This window comes from Vulpes lagopus, chromosome 17 (assembly GCF_018345385.1).
Source record: "Vulpes lagopus strain Blue_001 chromosome 17, ASM1834538v1, whole genome shotgun sequence".
Lineage (NCBI taxonomy): Eukaryota > Metazoa > Chordata > Mammalia > Carnivora > Canidae > Vulpes > Vulpes lagopus.
The window spans coordinates 3,427,025-3,446,415 of record NC_054840.1 but is presented as its reverse complement, the minus strand read 5'-3'; the positions used below and the strand labels follow the sequence as shown (position 1 = coordinate 3,446,415).

The 19,391-nt window shown below is 38.2% G+C and overlaps 1 protein-coding gene across 4 annotated transcripts in view; it reads left to right on the top strand.

The window, feature by feature from the left end:
* Positions 1-19,391, top strand: part of NAALADL2 (N-acetylated alpha-linked acidic dipeptidase like 2) — a 1,267,271-nt gene that overhangs the window by 334,907 nt on the left and 912,973 nt on the right. The window lies entirely within an intron of this gene.

Genomic DNA, 19,391 nt, shown 5'->3' with positions numbered 1-19,391 from the left:
CCACTGTGCGAACATAGTCTCAGAAAGTAGGCAAGTGTATACAAATAAAATATTTAATGGCTGTGTTGAGATATACAAAAAATTTACCTATTTAAAGTTCATAGCTTGGTATCTTCTATTATATTCAGAGTTGTGCAACCATTACCACAATCAATTTTAGAACATTTTTCTCCCCCCTCAAAAATAATCCCATACCTGCGAATGGTCACTTTCCATCGTCTTGTCCTCCCAGCCCCTGGCTACCACTTAATCTACTCCTCTGCTTCTGAAGACTTGCCAGTTCTGCATATTTCATAAAAGCAGAGTCATGCAATGTGCAGCATGTGACTGGCTTTTGTGACTGGCCTGGTGTACTTAGCATGATATTTTGCACGTTGTAGCATATGCGTCAGTATCTCATTCATTTTTAATGCAGAAAAAATAGTATACATAAAATTTTTAAAAATCTGTTGAAAGTTAGGTTTTCCACAGGGAAACTTAGAGATGGAGTCAGGCATGCAAAAAAATTATTGGTGAGTAATATCTGTGAAAGGAAAAAGAGCAGAAGCAGGATTAAAAAATAAAGCTACAGATCATGATGCCCATCTCCCATCTTGGTGCCCCAGGGTGAAGATCGCCCATTGGGGGAGTCCTCCGATGGGAGGGAATGGCCAGGCCCTTCCTCCGCCACCCTGTTGGTGCTTGGCCAGGGGCTTTCCTGAGAGTAAGACGGAGGACGGAAGCAAAGCTGGATAAGCCTTTCAACTGGAGGTTATCGGTGAACCCCACTCCTGCAGCCGGGCAGCAAGTCCTTTCTTAAAAAGCACTTTGGGTGTCACATCTCTGTTGTTAACATGGCTAAAATAAGGGTCTGTTAAACCAGAAGACCAGTTATCTGGGTGCATGCTCGGAGCACGCTGGGTTCAACATCAGCCTCCACTGCGTGTTCCTGTGTTGTCCTCTCTCCTGCAGCAGTTGGAAGGCAGAGGCTCTTACCTCCTCCCTTACTTCCGGAGTCCACTTTCTTTAAGTAAGAATCTTTACATACAGTGGGTGCTCAACAAATGCTTTTGATTGACAGACCTAGACAAGCAATGAGAACATTTATTTGGAACTGAGGCCTTCTTTTTGGGCAGCTAATGGAGGAGCCTCCTACCTCTTATGACTCTACACTCAAGTGGTCCAGAGGATTGCAAAGTACATATGGAAATTGTCCCGAAGCTGTGAGGTGGCTTCCTCGAGGGTACACAACCAGGGTAATGATGACCAAAGTGGAAATCCTGATTCTGCACAGCGCTTACAGCCCACAGCACACTGGCAGACCTCACTGGTGGTAAATGGCCGTGTTTAGGTAATAGGCTCTGAAGACTTAGACTTCTCTTACCGCTGCAGCCCTGTAGCTCCAGAGCCACTTCCTATTGAAATCTTCTTATGAATAACTATGACCATATGCTCCATCCAGCCCTCAGGTGCCTGAAACTTTCCCAAATTCCACATACCTCATTGTGAATTGGGAAACTAATCTGTACTCCCTCAGCCATGAAATTTGCCACTCAGAAAACTGCATATTCATAATTCGAGGACCTGTAATGATGCATTGTAACTGACAGATGATCTAATCTCTAGGCTCATATTGCTTCTGGTTTTACTTATTGAAGATGGAAGAGATTTCTCTCATTTCTGTGATGGATCTTTTATACTTTTTATGAATCACGGTGACAGTGTGATAAAATTAAGAAATTCCATTGATTCAGTTATGAAGGACTTCATTGCTCACCATGCATGATAAAGCTGCATCATTGTTTGCACATAATCTAAATATTTAGGACATAATTCATTTCAGAGTGCACAGCACACTGTGATCATAGAGCCTTTAAAAACTTTTTTTTTTTTTTCTTAAATTACTTTAGGGCAAAAGCAATGGAAACAGCTTTTGAAAATAATGGAAAGCCATATATCAGGAGGAATTAATTAACTAAAGTTTGTTGTTTCAACATTTAATTAAAAAAAATATTTATTTTTAAAGAGAGACATAGAGATCACGGGTTGGAGGGGGAGAGGGGCAGAGGGAAAAGCAGACCCCCTGCTGAGCAGGGAGCCTGATGCAGGGCTCGATCCCGGGACGTGGGATCATGACCTGAACTGACTAAGGGTAACCGGCTAACTGCTTAAGCCACCCAGGTGTCTCTGATTCAGTTTAATTTCAGTCACAATAATTGATTAAGTGCACTTGTCAACTATCAATCTTTCTAAGGGACGGAATACTGCAGTTTCATTCTTGAGGACTTGGATACTAACCCGGAAAACCCTTTCTCTCATTCTCATAAGGACCCTCTCTCCATGAAAAATACATTAAATAAGCAGATCATTTTGACTGAAGCACCCATATATTTTGATGTTTATATTAGCTTAAAAAAAATAAAAAAATAAAAAGTAGTATACAAAAAATCACGATGTAACTCTTTGCCACCCAGTGTCCTCCTTTCTCTGTTGTGACACGAGGACATGGTAGCAATGCAGTAAATAAAACCGGAATTCAAAAAAAAAAAAAAAAAAAACTGGAATTCAAGCCCATCAAATAGAGTTTGAAAATATTGAAAATAGTATATTTATACTTAAAAGACTGTCAAGCGTTAGAGGCAAAAAACAAAAGCGCATTTCCTGCAGATGGTGAAAGTCAGCGTACCTCCTATCTAAATGGAAGCCTGAGCAACGCTAAATATGTACTGGGAGAAAACAGTAACTGGGCTGTTAAATTGCACTATTCCTTGTCCTGATGAGGGATTTGATATCCTGAATGATTGAAAGTTAAAGGAATGAAAAAACACAGCGAAGGATGTGTCAACCCTGAACCCGATCTGCTCAACGTGAAGTTCAGTCTGTCTCCTGTTGGGTCCTTGACCCTGTCTCTTCCTGCCAGATGCGCATGCAGATGCCCGTGGTACCTCGCGTCCTCTTCTTGGTTCAGTGGTCTTTACCATCAATGGCTGTGAATGGTTGACAGACAGCCACGAGGGAAGTCAAGGTCATCTTTTGAACGCCAGCAAGTGACCTCAGGAGTCCACACAGACTACAGTATTGTGAGGAATGAACCTACGTATCTATCAGGGCTGACGTGGAACTGGCGTTCCAAAGCTATTACCAATCATGCCAACAGATTTTCATTCTGCACTGAGTGAATGCTTGCTGTCCACCTGCTGGTACTGGCTGCGTATCATACCGCATCCTCAGTGGAGAGACATTTCTCTAGGTACTCCCAGGAATGTTCATCCCTGTTCTCAATGCCGTAGTCTAAGTGTCCATAAGAAGAGAAGGCCTGGAAGTTATCTTAGATGATTAAAGGAGATATCCAGTGGGGTTGAGATAAAGCTCATCATCACCTGATCTGTCTTGAAGCCTGTGGTACCTACTGGTAGAGACGCAGGAAGAACCCAGAGCAACTATCATGAGTTAAAAACGACAGAGAGCTACGTTTGATGGAAGTGTGAAGAGGAACAAGTACCAAGTTAGAACTATTCAACTTTATTTTTTTTTAATTTTTTTTTATGTTTTTTAGAACTATTCAACTTTAAAGTATTGTTATCATTCATTCTGCAGACATTTGCTGGGCTACTGTGCACCAATTTTTTTTCTGTATATTCGTATTTAATTAATAAAATATCCACTTCTCATCCTTGGAAACAGGAGCGGGGTGCAGGTGGGGGCAAGGAAACGAAGATGAGCATTGATCAGTGGTGTGGAGAATGCCTTCCCACACCAGCCAGGCAAGTGGACCGGATGTCTCCCGTAGCCCTGCCTAGTGCTGAGTTTCAGTGATTCCATATTAAATGAACACTAGTTAGCAAGGTAAATGCCGTAGGTGACGCATAAAGATAGATTCTATAGGAGTTAGAGGAGAGGAGATTGCTTTCTTTTTGGAATAATCTTGGAAGGCTGGTGATTACAAGTGACTACAACGGGATTTGAAGTGAACCTTGCAAGATGGATAAGACTGAGTGCAAAAGGGAATACGTAGTCTAAGAAGGGGGACGAATTGAGCAAAGAGCTGAACAGAGAATTGCTCAGTGTGTTCAGGGAGGGTGGAAGTAAGCATCCTGGCCACCGCCGTGATCATTGTAGGGGAAAAACAGGGACTTAGGCGAGAGAAATGGGCAGGATTTTTACATGAGGAAGAGGGAATACCTCTCTCCTCTCCTGATGGAAGTACAAAAGGATACTCTGTGTGTTCATTTTGCTGCTTGGTATTTTATGCCCTAGGAGACAGATCAGGGTCACTTTCTCCTTTTTCCAGCACCATTAAAACTTCAGGCATATTTGAGCCTTCTCTCCTCACGGGGAAGCATGCAGATAGCTAATGCATCGTTTTTGACCGTCAGCTACTGGTGTGGGTTCGCTGCTGAGAGAACAGTTTACTCTTATTCAAGCTCTTGACGTCCTAGCTCCAAAGCAGGGCTTAAGTAGGAAATAAATGATCCAGAGAATGACATTGCTCCTCACTGAGTACAAGGCTGCCCTTCACATGAGGATGCTGTTCTCCAAGCAAAACAGTTCAAATAGTACAGAAGAAACTAATGCAAAAGTAGTGTGTGTCTCTGTGTTAAATCGACAAGTTCTCTGGATTCCCAGTGATAACTTTTACTGCTGTGTCGGCTTTTACACAGTTGTCCAGCATGCAAAAATAATTTCAATATTTGTATTGACACTAACGGTATACGATGAAAAATGTACAGAAATCTGTGTTTGCACATGCATCTATATACATGTGTTAAACGCAAGTGTAGTCATGTTAACGAACTACACGCCGAATTAGGCAATAATTAAGCTCAGGAATGAAATGAACACATTCTATCATGCTTAAAGCGAAGGTGCTTGGTGTCTCTTTGCTGTTTTTTCCCTATTCTTTTTTTTTTTTAATTTTATTTATTTATTCATGAGAGACACAGAGAGAGAAGCAGAGACACAGGCAGAGGAAGAAGCAGGCTCCATCCAGGGATCACAATGTGGGACTCGATCTCGGGACTCCAGGATCACACCCTGGGCCAAAGGCAGGTGCTAAAAACCACTGAGCCACCCAGGCGTCCCTTCTCCCTATTTTTTATCTTACATCCATACTGTGCTTTCATGCAAGGACGAGCTGAATGTGTAGATGGCCAAAGGCTTCTGTAATGCCAACTAATGGAGTCAACATTAGTTTTCCATCCATAATTTAAAAGTAATTTACATTATTTTAAACATTTATGCCTTCTGACACTTACAGGTTTAAGTGTAGAATGGAAAATACAGCTTTTGTGACTTCTTGACAGTCTCAGCTGGGTGGAAGTGTGTACCAGAGTGTATTAAGTGATTGGATTTCTGAATTTCTGCTAAAAGAGCTCACCTGATAATGAGGATTATTTCTTGGTGTGAGCAGCCAATGGATGCTGTCCCAGAATTAAGGGGATATTCCGCTCTGCGCTGAAAAAGGATGGTTAAATCATGGCCAGTTCTGATGCTGTGCAGAACTTCATCTCTGGGATTAGCCTTCTTTGTACTTGGTACAATCAAATAGTGTACATTTTGCAGCTGTGGCAAACTGTCGGTCTCTCGGCCAGATTCTGCTCACGGTTCTGTTTCTCTTAATCTCCACGGGGCTTTCATATATTTTATTTTGAATACTTTAGTGAGTGCTACCGCTGTCATGTTCATTCCCTAAGCTGCTGTGTTTGGGAGCATCACCACTGTGTGGCCCTAGAGTTGTTGGTGATTGAATCTTCTGTGTGGCCTGGGGGGTCTGCTGGAGGACGGCTGCAGCATTTGCAGGACAGATTCTCAGTCCTACGCACAGGATGCTTATGTTGGAAATTTCAGAGGGCTTCCAGTGTGTTTCTCTTTTAAAGAAATAGTCGGGCAGCCCGGGTGGCTCAGCGGTTTGGTGCCTGCCTTCGGCCCAGGGCGTGATCCTGGAGTCCAGGGATTGAGTCCCATGTCGGGCTCCCTGCATGGAGCCTGCTTCTCTCTCTGCCTATGTCTCTGCCTCTCTCTCTCTCTCTCTCTGTGTGTGTGTGTGTGTCTCTCATGAGTAAATAAATAAAATCTTAAAAAAAAAAAGGAAGAAAAGAAATAGTCCCCAACTGGGGTGCCTGGGTGGCTCAATTAAGCATCCAAGTCTTGATTTTGGCTCAGGTCAGGATCTCCGAGCTGTGAGATTGAGCTCTGTGTGCTCAGTGGGGAGTCTGCATGAGATTTTCTCTCTCTCTCTCTCTCTCTCTAAATCAATCAATCAATCAGTCTTCAAAAGAAAGAGTCCCTGACTGTTCTGATGTGCAGGCAGCATTGGGGACTGTTGCAGTAGTGCTTCCCTGGATAAGAGGAGCCGTTTGCCTCCCTAGGTGTATTAACTAAACAGTACACACTAGTTCAAAGTTTAGACTGTTGCAGTAATTCTCAAAGGGAGGAAAAAAAAAGCCTCAATAAATAAACAACAAAAACTAAATTTAATGATTACTAGGGCTGTCCTACGTGTGTTATATTTAGTCTGCTAATGGAGCGTTTTCTTCGTGTCAGGGCAGTTTCTTGACCTTGACCTCTATGTGAGGTCCCTCTCCTCCTCCTTGCACATGCTGGGGCCCTCATTCTGCCTCTTACCCTGGTGTCTGTGCTTCATAAAAATTTATTTTTCATTGGACATTATTTTGTTTACTTTTTTGCTGACTTTTTCCTCTTCTGGAATGTAAGCTTCATGGGGACAGATCTCTTTTATTCATTTCTATATTCCGTGGATCAAGAACAGTGGCTGCTCCATTATTAGAACTCAGGAGATGTTTATTAATAAATATATCATTTTCCTTAACTTCCTATCTTGCTGTGGTGTCTTCTGTTTCCTTTTATTTTGATTGGAAAATTCAAAGACTTTGAGGCCATTTTTTTTTTTTTGTCTCTAAAGGAAAAAGAAAACCTGTACAACACTTTCATATTTCCAAAGTAGGATCTTACTTGTTACTGTGGCTGTAGTTACTATCATCCAACCTGGATTCTCCTGATACATAGAGGTAATTTTAAGGATAATAAAGTGTTAAAATTCCTTATTTTAAAAGTTTCGATCATTCTTATTTAATGTTAGCTTTGCATACCTCACAGAGGTAATGTGATGATTAATGTATGTTTCGTAATTGCAAAATAGTAAGGCGCCCTGTATCCCTAAGGGAAAAACAGTTCTATAAATGTACATAATTAGTATTATAGTTTTCTCATTTGTAGAACACAGAGAGAAAAGTACCTATTCCCATTCACAAGGGTATTATTGGGATTAATTAATTAATGTTTACAAAGCAGCCAGAATGTGGGGGAAAACACATTTTCTTTGCTATTTAAAGTGCATTCCAAAGGCAAAGAGGCAAATTGTGTTTGCAGTTTAGAATTATTTACTTATTTATCTTGAATCTTGAGATAAATTGCTGTTTTTTGCACTTGTCCTCCTCAACCACATACCAGATCTTAAATTTTTTTTTTTTTAAACTTCTGTACTTCAGGAGACACTCTAGCCCTTTAGTTTCTAGAAGGAACCAGTTAATACATAATATACTATTCTTTTCAAATATAGTTCATTCTGAAAAACATACAAGTTATTTTGTCCTGTTTTATTTTTCTCATGTTGACATGATACACCTTATCCTTTGAATACATTTTTTACATAAAGCTACTGAATTTTGACATTTTTTATCGAGACAGATCTGGGTTTGATGCTACTGTTTTGGTTCTTTACTGTGAGGATTACATCTGACTTCATGTCACTGCATTTCAATTGAGGGGATGTAGGTTCTGAGACAGTAAGACACAGACTACAGTCATGTTGCTTTCCTTTCGTATTTATTTATTTGGTCGTCTGCTGTTTGAAGTCTTTGAGATTAAAACTAAGCATTGATGATTTTTTAAATGGGTTCCAAATGTGAATTTTGGCTTTAAAACTTGTCAGAGCACTCAGTGGCCCTTTTCTAGTGTGCTTCTTCATTATCTCCTTACCACTGTGTCTTCAGTAGATTACAGCAGGCTCTTTTCAGTTGATATTGATTTCTTTTTCCTAATTCATTGCATATTACAGAGCTAGTGGTTGTGTAAAGGCACAGGGATTACATGATTAGCTGTGGTAACTTTATACTGACTTCTAGTTACTTAACCGGTACCAACCAACCAGGCCACAACCAGGAGCTCTGGTTAAATTAGCATCAAGCTGCCATCTGGTTAGTTTTGCATCATCCCTTGCTTGGCAAAAAGCTTTATGAGAAAAGTCAAATTACGCTTTTGTAGAAAGAATAATTACTCTGTTCTGTATTTCCCTATGCTTCCCTATGACAGGTAGCCCTGAGATTTTTTTGTTTTTTTTCTGGTTTTCTCTTTTGTTCAGGAAACCTTTTTCTAACAATGGATAAAAACTTAGGGAGTGATAATACACGTTGACAAGGAGAAACCAGGTATAAAACTGAGCAGTAAAGTTACATAAATGGCACAGGTCCTTGGTAGGTTGAAGAAGAAACATATTGTTTGTGTGAAGGTGAGGGGTGAGGGTTATGCTCTCTTCTAGTAATAAAGACCCAAAGAACATCACTCAGCTTCCTTCCTGCTAACTGTAAGATATAAAAATTAAATTTACTCCTTCTCTAGTGCCTTACAAAATAAATATCGATATTCTGATACGTAGTTTGAACATCTGGCTAATCATGTCATTGTGACTGGTGCATGATGGATAAAGAAATCTGCAAATCAGAAAAAAAAATACAGTTCAACTTTAACTGGATAATATATTTGGCTTTATATTACTTTAAAGGATGCATGAAGCGATGAGATTACATCCTTGGGTGTTAGAGTTGGATTTGAATTCTCTAGATATGAAATTTTTAAGCTTTTTATTCCTCCCTCCAAACTGACAAAATATTTCACAAGTTAAGGGAAACATTGCAAGTGTAATGAAAACACAATGCCCAAGACTGCATAAATGCATCTTGTTTTATTTACATTTCTAGATTTTGCAAAGCTAAATTACTGGATTTCTTCGTTGTTTTGACAAAGCCATGCTGAAAAGTAACCTAATACTTCTTTTAAGGTGCTTTTAACTAGAGCTGGAAACTACAAAGATTCGAAGGCGAGAAATATGCCTCAATTAACACAGGGGTTTCCAGGAATGTGCTTTGCTGTCTTGACCACAAGATTTGTTAGATTATTTCATTTGCTATTTTTAACCTTTAAAAATAGTTCAACGGAAGATGGAAATGTACCGTCTTACACATTTAGATAAATATTCATGTCTTTAGGGTAGATAAATCTCTATGTAACTATTGTCTTGTTCTGTGGCATATACAATTATTTGCTTGGCTAGTTAGTGTGTTAAGAACTCATTTATATTCATGTAAAATAGTGTCACCTACTTCTATAGTAAAAGGTTCTCTGCCTTGAATCCACCTGCTGTCTCCACACAAATGTAGGACAGGAAAAAGTATACATATTAATCTGCAGCCTTGAATAGAGGTGTATTTGTCTCTAAGCCTCCATCACATTATGTGAAGATGAGACTTTGTGGCATAACTCAGTTTGTGTTTGAAGAGTCAATGTCTGCCTTTACTTTTTGTGTCATGTACCATATTTACTTAAAGTCACTCGCGATATCATTTCTAGAGACCGTGTACCCCAATCGTTAGCCAAGTACTGGATGGTGTGAAATAATCTCCCATTGAATAAATGGGTTAAAGATGTGGTAGTAAATTTAGAAGTCATATCAGAAGCTGGTTTGGAGGGGAAAAAACATTCCTAATGAGGTTATTGAGCGATTTTAATAAACATGAGAATGCTTAGTGTATTGAAGTTCTCACAGTAGAGAATCCCAGGTTTCGCTGGACTTTTGTCAACTGGACCAAATTATAATAAATTTTTTATGCTCATGCAGAAGTTTCTCTATTCAACTGGGGGAATAATCCTTTAACTCAGAGTTACTAAATGATTAGTTTGTTGTTTGCTGTGAACCTTATTGTCTATATCCCCTGTTCAAGCAATTAATCTTGTACTGTCTTGCAGTGTTTCTTGGGTTGCTCCCTTGTGTAGTTATTTAGCTCTTCCATTGTTTATGGCTCTAAGTTGAGCATATCCACAAGTAAATTATTGAGGCAGCAAACAAGAGGTCTATGTGCATGTGTATATGTGGATCATAGTATGCTCTGAACTCCATAAACACTTAAAAAAAACCCACAGATGTGATATTATTTTGGAGAATTCCAGAAGACTCAGTCCTATAAAATAGAGAAGGACTGCACAGTATCCACTAAAAGAGTTACTGTTGTATAATTATGGGAAAGGACATCACAGATGAAAGCTGACTTCTGAAATAGGGTTGAAAACATGAAGGGAACATATGATCTTAGAAGGTGAGTTAGTGAGTATTGACCAGGAACCAGGGAAGGATATTAATATGCTGGACCCTACCAACTCACATTTTACTCTAAGTACCTAAAGTTTCAAAGCCTTTGAATATATTAGTATATTAAGAAATTCAGCTTATCTAGGCTTATCTGTGACCAAGCTGATTTCCTTTGACTACTAAATTGATTAGGAGAGTTGTGTATTATTGCTAGGGATAAATGAAGAATGGGTGAAATAAATTACACAACAGAGGCATATTGCGTTTACAGATTTATGACTTACTAAACATTAGGTTTAGATAACACCAGAGAGAATGGTGGCATCATAGATTTCCCTGAGCAAAAGTGCCTGGGAAAGCAGCCTAAAAAAAAAGGAAAGAAAGTCAATGTACACATTAATGGAAGAAAATGACTGCTATTGTAATAAGCGTATAGCATTGGAAGCAAATTCATATTGTGCACAAAAAGATGATCACTGTTAATGAATAGGTAGATTATATTAGAAAACCAACAAAAGCTAAATCCTTTAAAATGTTTGCTCTTTTTTAGCTCTAATAATTCAGTAGTTCAATGAACAAAGTTACAGACACGGCATCTTTGGAGAACTATAGTTGTTGATGGAATAGGGCTTAAATTTATTTTTCTAAACCTGGTGAGGACAGAGATATATCTCAATGAAAAATAGGGAATAAATCTTTCTGGGTTTTTATAAAATCAATGATCTACTTGAGCGTTTGTTCATAAGCTGATACTGCATGTGCTTTCTAATGACTTTTATGCCTTTTACTTATTTGTCTCCACCTGAATTAGAAAAGAAGAAGTAGACTTCCTTGGTTAATAACCAAATAAGTAGTTCAGAATCACTTTTATAGTGTTTGTCATCATGAAGAATAGATCATCTATCTTCAATAGAGGATAGATGATAGCTACATGAGGATACATCTCCAGGTTGTTCCTTAAGGTAGACTGGAAAAGAGGTATTGGAGTCTTTTGCTGAATTCTTGGAGATCCAATCCAGCCTCATCTTGAAAACATAGAGGTTCTTCCTTTAACTTCCTGGAGGAGGAAACAAACAAACAAACAAAGAGATACTAGCAACATGATTTTAACCAGAGGAGCCTCAACAGAACTTGGAGTCTTAGATCTAACAAAATACGACAACAAAGCACCATGGATTGTGAAATTATTGTGACATTATTGTGTAATATTGATCACCCAAATCTATTTTATTAGAGAAAAGACAAGGGTTGGGGGTGCCTCGGTGGCTCAGTGGTTGAGCATCTGTCTTCGCCTTAGGTTGTGCCCAGGATCCTGGGATCAAGTCCCACATCAGGCTCCCCACAGGGAGCCTGCTTCCCCCTCTGCCTGTGTCTCTGCCTCTCTCTCTGTGTGTCTCTCATGAATAAAATAATATCTTTAAAAAAAAAGACAAGGGTTGAGAATAAGAAGTTGTAAAGTGATTATATTTGTAAGATTCTCAAGCTGAGGTGACCCAAATACAGAGTTCTGCTAAGCACACCAGAAGGTTCTTACTGAGACCAGCCTGTGCAGGCATCACTTCTGATTACCAACATTGCAGAGCCCTGTCCTCATGCTCAGGGCATTCTAACATGTTCGCGTGGAGCCCGCTCTGCAGAAGAGCTCGAGAGGTTTGTATACGGAAATCAGAAAAGATCCCAAAAGCATGAACTGGGTCTTAAACAGAGAACTCGTAATGAGCCTCTACGTTTAGGATTTTCTTGGGTACTGGAGATTTACTATACCTTCTACTGCTCAGGTCATTGTCATAAGAAAAGAGTTTTTATTGACCCATGTTACCTTAGGTGTCTGTCTGGTGGCCAATAATACAGGGGTAGAAATTCAGGACTGGAAGAAATTCAGGACAGAAGCAACAAGATTGGTGTGGTGGCTTCTGTGGATGGCTGTGGCCACTACCTCTTAGGGCAATTTGTACTGTTTCATTTATTTTCTCTGCCCTTTGCGGCTACCAAAGAAGATGAAGTCACAAGATAGGTTTCTGGTTGGGGAGAAAAGGAAGGAAGGGAGGATGCAAGGTGTTACGGAATTTTGCCAATCGGGACTTGGATATTTCAAGTAAATTCTTTAAAAAAAATGTAATTATTTGAAAAAGCTGTGAAGCATCCTAACTGCATCTGTAGCTCTCATCAAGAACCCTGTTGTGAAATGCCATCTAGAGATAGTGTTGAGGATTAACAGGAATTCATTAACTGATTTACAACAAATAAAACCCAAACCTAGAATTCATTTTTATTTTATTATTTTATTTATTTTATTTTATTTTTTAGAATTCATTTTTAGATCAGCATTTTACACAAACTCACGCATTTTAGAAGTTGAGCAGGGCCTCATGTGCAAAAGACAGAGGAGTCACTGAGATGGCTTAGGAAACTGCTTTCTACCAGCAGCCTGCGTGATAGCACCAACCCCCGGGGGCACGCCCAACTCCACAACAACAAAGAGAAGTAAACTGTGGAAGCTGTTGCTGAAAGCTGCCGCTAAGAGACAGTGTAGAAATTGAACAAAGGTAGAGGGACCTCCCTGAGATCCGCTGTCACAAAGGCGGGGCTGCGAAGGGCTGGCCACTAGGTCTGACTTTGGAGGCATTAGATGAGTATATTGGCCAAGGGGACCTTGTCACGCAGAGTTCAATCTCTGATGTGTCTCCACGGTGTGAGTCAGCGTTGAGGGAAAAGGGCATCCTGGGTATCTCCAAAAACTGAAGTCTGCTCTCTTTCACTGTATCCAAGGAAGGAGGTTGAATGACAATTGTATGTGGTGCTGAGGGAAGCGAAGTGGGATTTCCTAGCTGCCGTAAACAAGTGGGCTCCAGTTTCCTGGTTTGACGTGGAGCCTTAGAAAGAGTCGAAATCAAGGAAATGTCTCTGTTTGTTCTGTTCCTAATATTGATACTATAGCTTATTATAAAATTAGTAATTTGTATGAAGACAATATGGCATGCTCTGTCTTATTTCCCTCTTTCCCAATATGTGGTTTATTAAAAACAATAATTTGTCAGAAATGTACATAAGAGGTAGTCATCTTGTGTCTTGTTGAAAAAGTGTTTTTTTTTTTTTTTAAGATTTTATTTTTGTCAGAGTACAAGCAGGGGAGCAGCAGGCAAAGGGAGAAGCAGGCTCCCCACTGAGCAAGGAGCCTAATAATGTAGGGACTGGATTCTGGGACTCTAGGATCATGACCTGAGCCCAAGGCAGAAGCTTAACTGACTGAGCCACCCAGGCACCCTCCAAAATTTTTTCTATAAGTACACCAGTATGCAGAAAAATGTCCCAATAGAATGATGTATACCCAATAGACACTCCAAATAATGTTGATAATCTATTTAGCTTCAAGGATGTATTATTACTTTTATTATTATTTATTTCAGGTTTTTTTTAAGATTTTATTTATTTATTCATGACAGACACAGAGACAGAGGCAGAGACACAGGCAGAGGGAGAAGCAGGCTCCATGCAGGGAACCTGACGTGGGACTGGATCCCGGGTCTCCAGGATCACGCCCTGGGCTGCAGGCAGGGGCCAAACCGCTGAGCCACCCAGGGATCCCTATTTATTGCAGTTTTATATTTACTTTACATATGCTGCCTGGTAGACAGTGGAGAGATACAGTGTACATAGAAACATGAGAATATCATATAAGAAAATGTGAAGTGTTGTGGTCTCCATGCATGTGCCAGACTTCTGACTCTTCTGGTGGAGCCTGGTTTGGGAAGAGAATGGAGTGATGTTGAGGGTCCTCAGTTTGTACTCTTCCTCTCGACCTTGTAAATGATTCCAAATACTGAAATTAAAAGCAAAACAAAACTTAAAACTCAGTTATTTTTGCATTAAAACTAACATGTCATAACCTGTTTATGATGAAGTGAAAGGGATTAAGATTGTGTGAGCTAACTCTTAAAAGTGAATGAGTTTCTTTTTCAAATAGCATCTTTTAAAAATTTGTTGTGTTCAAATAAATGATACTTAGTTGCAAATTGTTAATACTGTCATCTTTTGAAGAATTAGGAAATTGTATAAATTATCAATTAATTCTAGCAATAAAACTAAAAGCAAGCAAACAAAAAAGTGCCATAAACCATAAGTAATGCAGTTTTGCTATTTTCATGTAGCTTATGTTTAATTCACAGTTAGGTTTTATTAAAAAAAAATTGAAATAGGGATTATACTCTTTGATTTGTTTTTATCCACTCCTCAAAGTATTCTGTTTACCCAGAGTTAGCTTAATTACTGTATCTATGTGTTTAGTACAGAACATCTTTACAAGTGGCTACTCATACTCTAAAGGTAGTGTTTAGGGATTTATGATGTTGTAAGTCATTGCAAGACAAAGAGTTAAATGAAGGCAACGTAAAATAATTTTGGAAGTTACTAAATAGTGCTCAGAAGTGATGTAGAAACTAACCAAAAGAAGTTTCAGTTGGCCAAAAAGCAATTGGCTGAAGTTTGGGATAAAGAATTTGAGATTGGGGATAGGTGAGAAGAAGGCCTTCCAATCATGTTATGGAACAGGAAGTGATGACTCAGCAGCCCCGTGTGTGTAGGAGACAATACGGTAGAGAATGCTTTCATTTTAAATTGGTATCGAAATTAGGCAGTGGCACGGAAATGACTGGAAGAAACCTGGGTAGAAGATAGCGAACAGCGCGGCCTTCTCTGACTTGAAAGCAGTATCTGAAGTAAAAATAAAATAACAGGCATAGTATAGGCTACCACAAAAAAAATAGCAAAATAGTCACTATTTATATTTCATCCAACAGGTATTTACTGAATACCTCATATGTGCGAGGTACTGAGCGAGGCACAGCATACTTCAGTGAACAGAACAAAGATTTTTTGCCCTCTGTGGAGCTTTTAAATGACTTTAAAACCAAGCTTATTGTTCAACTGTTTCCTAAAAGATTCATATCTAATATTATATTTTCCAAAAACCCATAAAGAATATATATTAGACACATATGAGGACATCAGTCTGTCCATAATTAAAAAAAACAAAAAACAAAACCAAAGACCATCTTGCAATAACACGAGCTTTTGCTCTATCTACAAATGAAATACAAATACAACTAGAGAAAGATTATCCTACAAGTGAGCAAACATATGAAAAAAATTCTTACTGGCCATAGTGGCACATCAGTTAAATGGTTTGACAAACTGAGGTTTGAATTGAAAGATAAGTGTCTTATTGTAATTGTTTCTATTTTGGTTTTGTAAACTCCATCTGGACAGAGAAGTCTGTCCCTCTGCCCCTCAGTTCACTCTGTAGTCTTCCTATTTGTACTATTCAGGGCCTTCCTTTAGGTCTGATAACACTGCGCTCCCTCGGTGTCCTATAAGATGTAGGATTGGTAACAGTCTTCTGCTGTTGCTAGATCCTGGATGCTCCTCACCCCCTGTTGATTCCCATAGCCTTAGCCCATACTTCTGTACATTTCTGTTAATTAAACTGTCTGTTAACTTGTCTGTGTGCTGCCAGGACCCCCCCAAATACAAAAATAAATAGCAGTGATGAAGAGAAGCTCAGGTCCAAATGCCTAGACGGATTCAGATTGTCCCCTCAGCTCTTACCCCATTTGGAAGATGGGAAAATGTGCCCTTTCCGAAGATTTTGACATTGGGAAGGCTTGGACAGAGGACTATCAAGAGAGCATCTATGTTGGAAAAGCCAAAGAATCCATACGTGCTAACTGCGTGAGTTTAAAAAACACTTAAGCCCCTAGACAGAATTAGAGTTACTTCTTCCAAAAGTGTCTCCTTTGTAACATTTAAAAATATTCTCCCCTAAACTCTGTCATTTTAATACTGTGTTCCCAGGACCAAATACTTCATTGGAGCTTAGAACTGAGAATTACATTTCTTCATCTTATCCTGTTTCTTAGACTGATGGTGACTGACCTACCTTGTGTGGTGATTCTCTTGCCATTTGTTCAATCCCCTTTTGCCCAGACACGTGGTAGAGACAGTAGAGCTCCATTCAGCACATTCCCGAGCTCAGTTTGAAGCATTCGCGTATGGATAAGCCGTCTACCATAGCAGATGGCCTTCACGTGGGTTGACTCCTACCATGACTCAATAATTTTGTTTTGTCCCTTCATATCTTGTTTTTTTGTTTGTTTGTTTGTTTTTACAGAAAGCTAGCTTCATTTCTTGTACAATTTCATCTCCCTCAAATTTGAATATCCTCCAGATACTGGCATTGTAGTATATTATAGCTTTATTTTATGCCTCAAATACAAGTAAGTTATCTTTACATGCAATTAATTCTGGAAAATAAAAAAAAAAAAACTCTAAAATTTCAAAGTTGAAAACACACTGACAGTATTGGGAGTGCGACACTGTCTACTCCTAGGGAATTGGGGGTAGCTGTAAGCAAAGGTAGAGGATTCATTTTGAGTTCTCCTTCCTAAAATAAGTCATCTCTTCTAGAGTGTAAAGTACCTTCTATTGCTAGTTTCAAGGTTTTGCCAATGTGCTTTTCTTTTTTAACTAAGCGGAGTTTTGGATTGATTTATGTGAGTTAAAAATAGTCACTTTAGCTTCTTACAAAATGTGTCATACACATTGAAATATGAAAGTTCATTTTGAGTCCATGGAACCACTGCCCTTAGAAGGCCGTCACATGGGTAGCCGGGTCCTTATCTGCCTAAGTACTTAGTGCGTGATGATGAATATAAGGTTCTAGAGAAATAGTATCCCGATTCTTTCCTCTTATGAGAATAGGATACTTTTTTTGTATCGATATAAGATTTATTACAATACTCATATGAGAACGTATTTTTAAATTCTCTTGGTTTTTATATATAAAAAGTGTTTGAAATGGCTTTTATTTAACAACACAAGCCAGTTAGAGACTAGTCGTGGTGAATAACTTCCAGCAGAATTAAATTACTTGAGGTTATCTATCAGTATCTTTTATATTATTTTATTCATTTTGATTCAGAAAACAGTTACTTGCTTTGTGATATAAGATGGGTATCATGATAGGTGCTTGGTAAACTCTGTGAATAAGATACAAATCACAGCCAATGTTAAGGTCAAATCATTTGTCCAAGGATAATTCTGAGTGTAGTCAGTCATATGATGCTCTGGTTGAAGTTATCCAGAATCACTGGCTGTTTTGAATAACATTTTACCATATATACACTTAGTCCTCCCCAATTGAAAAATAAAGCAATAACAAAAATCTAAATATTATTGAATATTGGTTGTTTTATGTTTTTTTAATGTATTTATTTCTATAGCTAGCTTTCTCATAGAACATAATTATATCAACTAAGACTGTGTAGTTATTTTGAAGAAGGATTCGTATTAGTCTTGAATTTTTTCAGATCTATCAAATGAGACATAAAAATACATAATCTGACTGGATGCTTTTGTAATCTGCATAGAAACAATTTGAATGGTGTAGGTTGAGAGATACACTTGAGCACATTCAGATTCAAAATGCTGCTACCTCTATCCTCAAAGAAATTATTTGGTTTAACAATAGCTTTCATTTTAGAAGAAGGAAAAATAAAGCTTGGAAGTATCTAATGTCTAATATAAATGATTCTAGTACAATTACAGTTGCTGAGCAACTGAAGAGAATGTGGGGAGTTCAAGCTTCACAGTAGCAAGAAGCCCAGTTTTTAGTAGTGGTGGATTCATTTTCTTCCTCTTCAAAGTAAAGTGTATGGAAAACTGTATGATTTAACGATACTTTTAAATATATTTAATGTTGGATAATAAGTAGGTTAGATTCAATGTGCCCGATGTGATCCCTCTAGTATTTACTCAGTGAATCAAGTCAAGTTGCATTTGCTATATTGCTGTGTTCTTCCTTTGGTTTTATACGTACTAAACAAAACTCAGGTTTTATAAGGTAGAATTATTGATTATATAAAGCCAAACCCAACATATACTTATAATCGTCTGTCATAGTTATTTTTCATAGTCTAGCCCTATTTATGAGGGTTAAGAGAGAATAGAAAAAAATATAAGAATAAAATAAAGAAAATGAGTAATTTTCTACATCTATTGATACTCAATTGCTGGACACTAGCAGTTCTCTTCTCGTCATTGGTTGGTGACCAACCCAGGGTATCTTTTTCTATACTTGAAATTTATGATCCCAGAAAAAATACACCCTGCATTGGAGACTATCAAATGTTAGACACTGTGGTCCCTCCCATGTGGTGCTTAGTATCCAATTAAAATTTTTGAATAAAAATTATTTTTCATTATTAATACAAAAATTTAATGCCTATGTGAGTTCCTAAGAAATATGGTACTGTGAATATCTGATAATATTATTAAGGTATTGCTGATTCTTTAATATTTTTCTCTCTTGATTTGGATGTTTACTACTGATTAGAAAACCAAATTATTATCTATAGAAAATCACTGTTTTCAGGAGAAAATTTGCATTAGAGAAAAATCAAACATTGCAGAAGAACAAATATTTTTTGTACACAAGGGAAAGAGCCTTATTTTATTTAAAAATTGAAATTACTAGCCCTGCATTTTTCAATATGATTATTTAAATGTGCTGTAATCATGTGAAAAATAGAGTATATGTATATAATTTCCTGAAATAATAGTCTAACGAATAATAGACTAGTCTAATGTCAGAAATTGGCATTTCTCCACCTAATGGAGAAAAAAACCTATGTGTGGGGTATCCATGAGATGATTTCACTACTCTCTCCCTGTTACTGTTTTTGTATGTTTATGGAGGAGGTCGCAAAACAAGTGGTAAAGTGGTTATAAAATGTGGGATTAAATCTAAGTGTTGGACAGTTTATAGTGAAGTTGGCATTTCTAGATCTAGATTCTTGCCTAGACATACTTCTTAATTCATAATTACTCTATGAATTCGATACTATATGTTTAATTGGGGAAACAGGTAATAACTTGTAAGGATCTGTCCAATTTTGAGACTTTCTGCAGTGTCTTTGAGTTAAAATTGTTTTCAGAAAGAAGACCAAAATTTACTGGTTTTGTTTGTTTGTGGTTT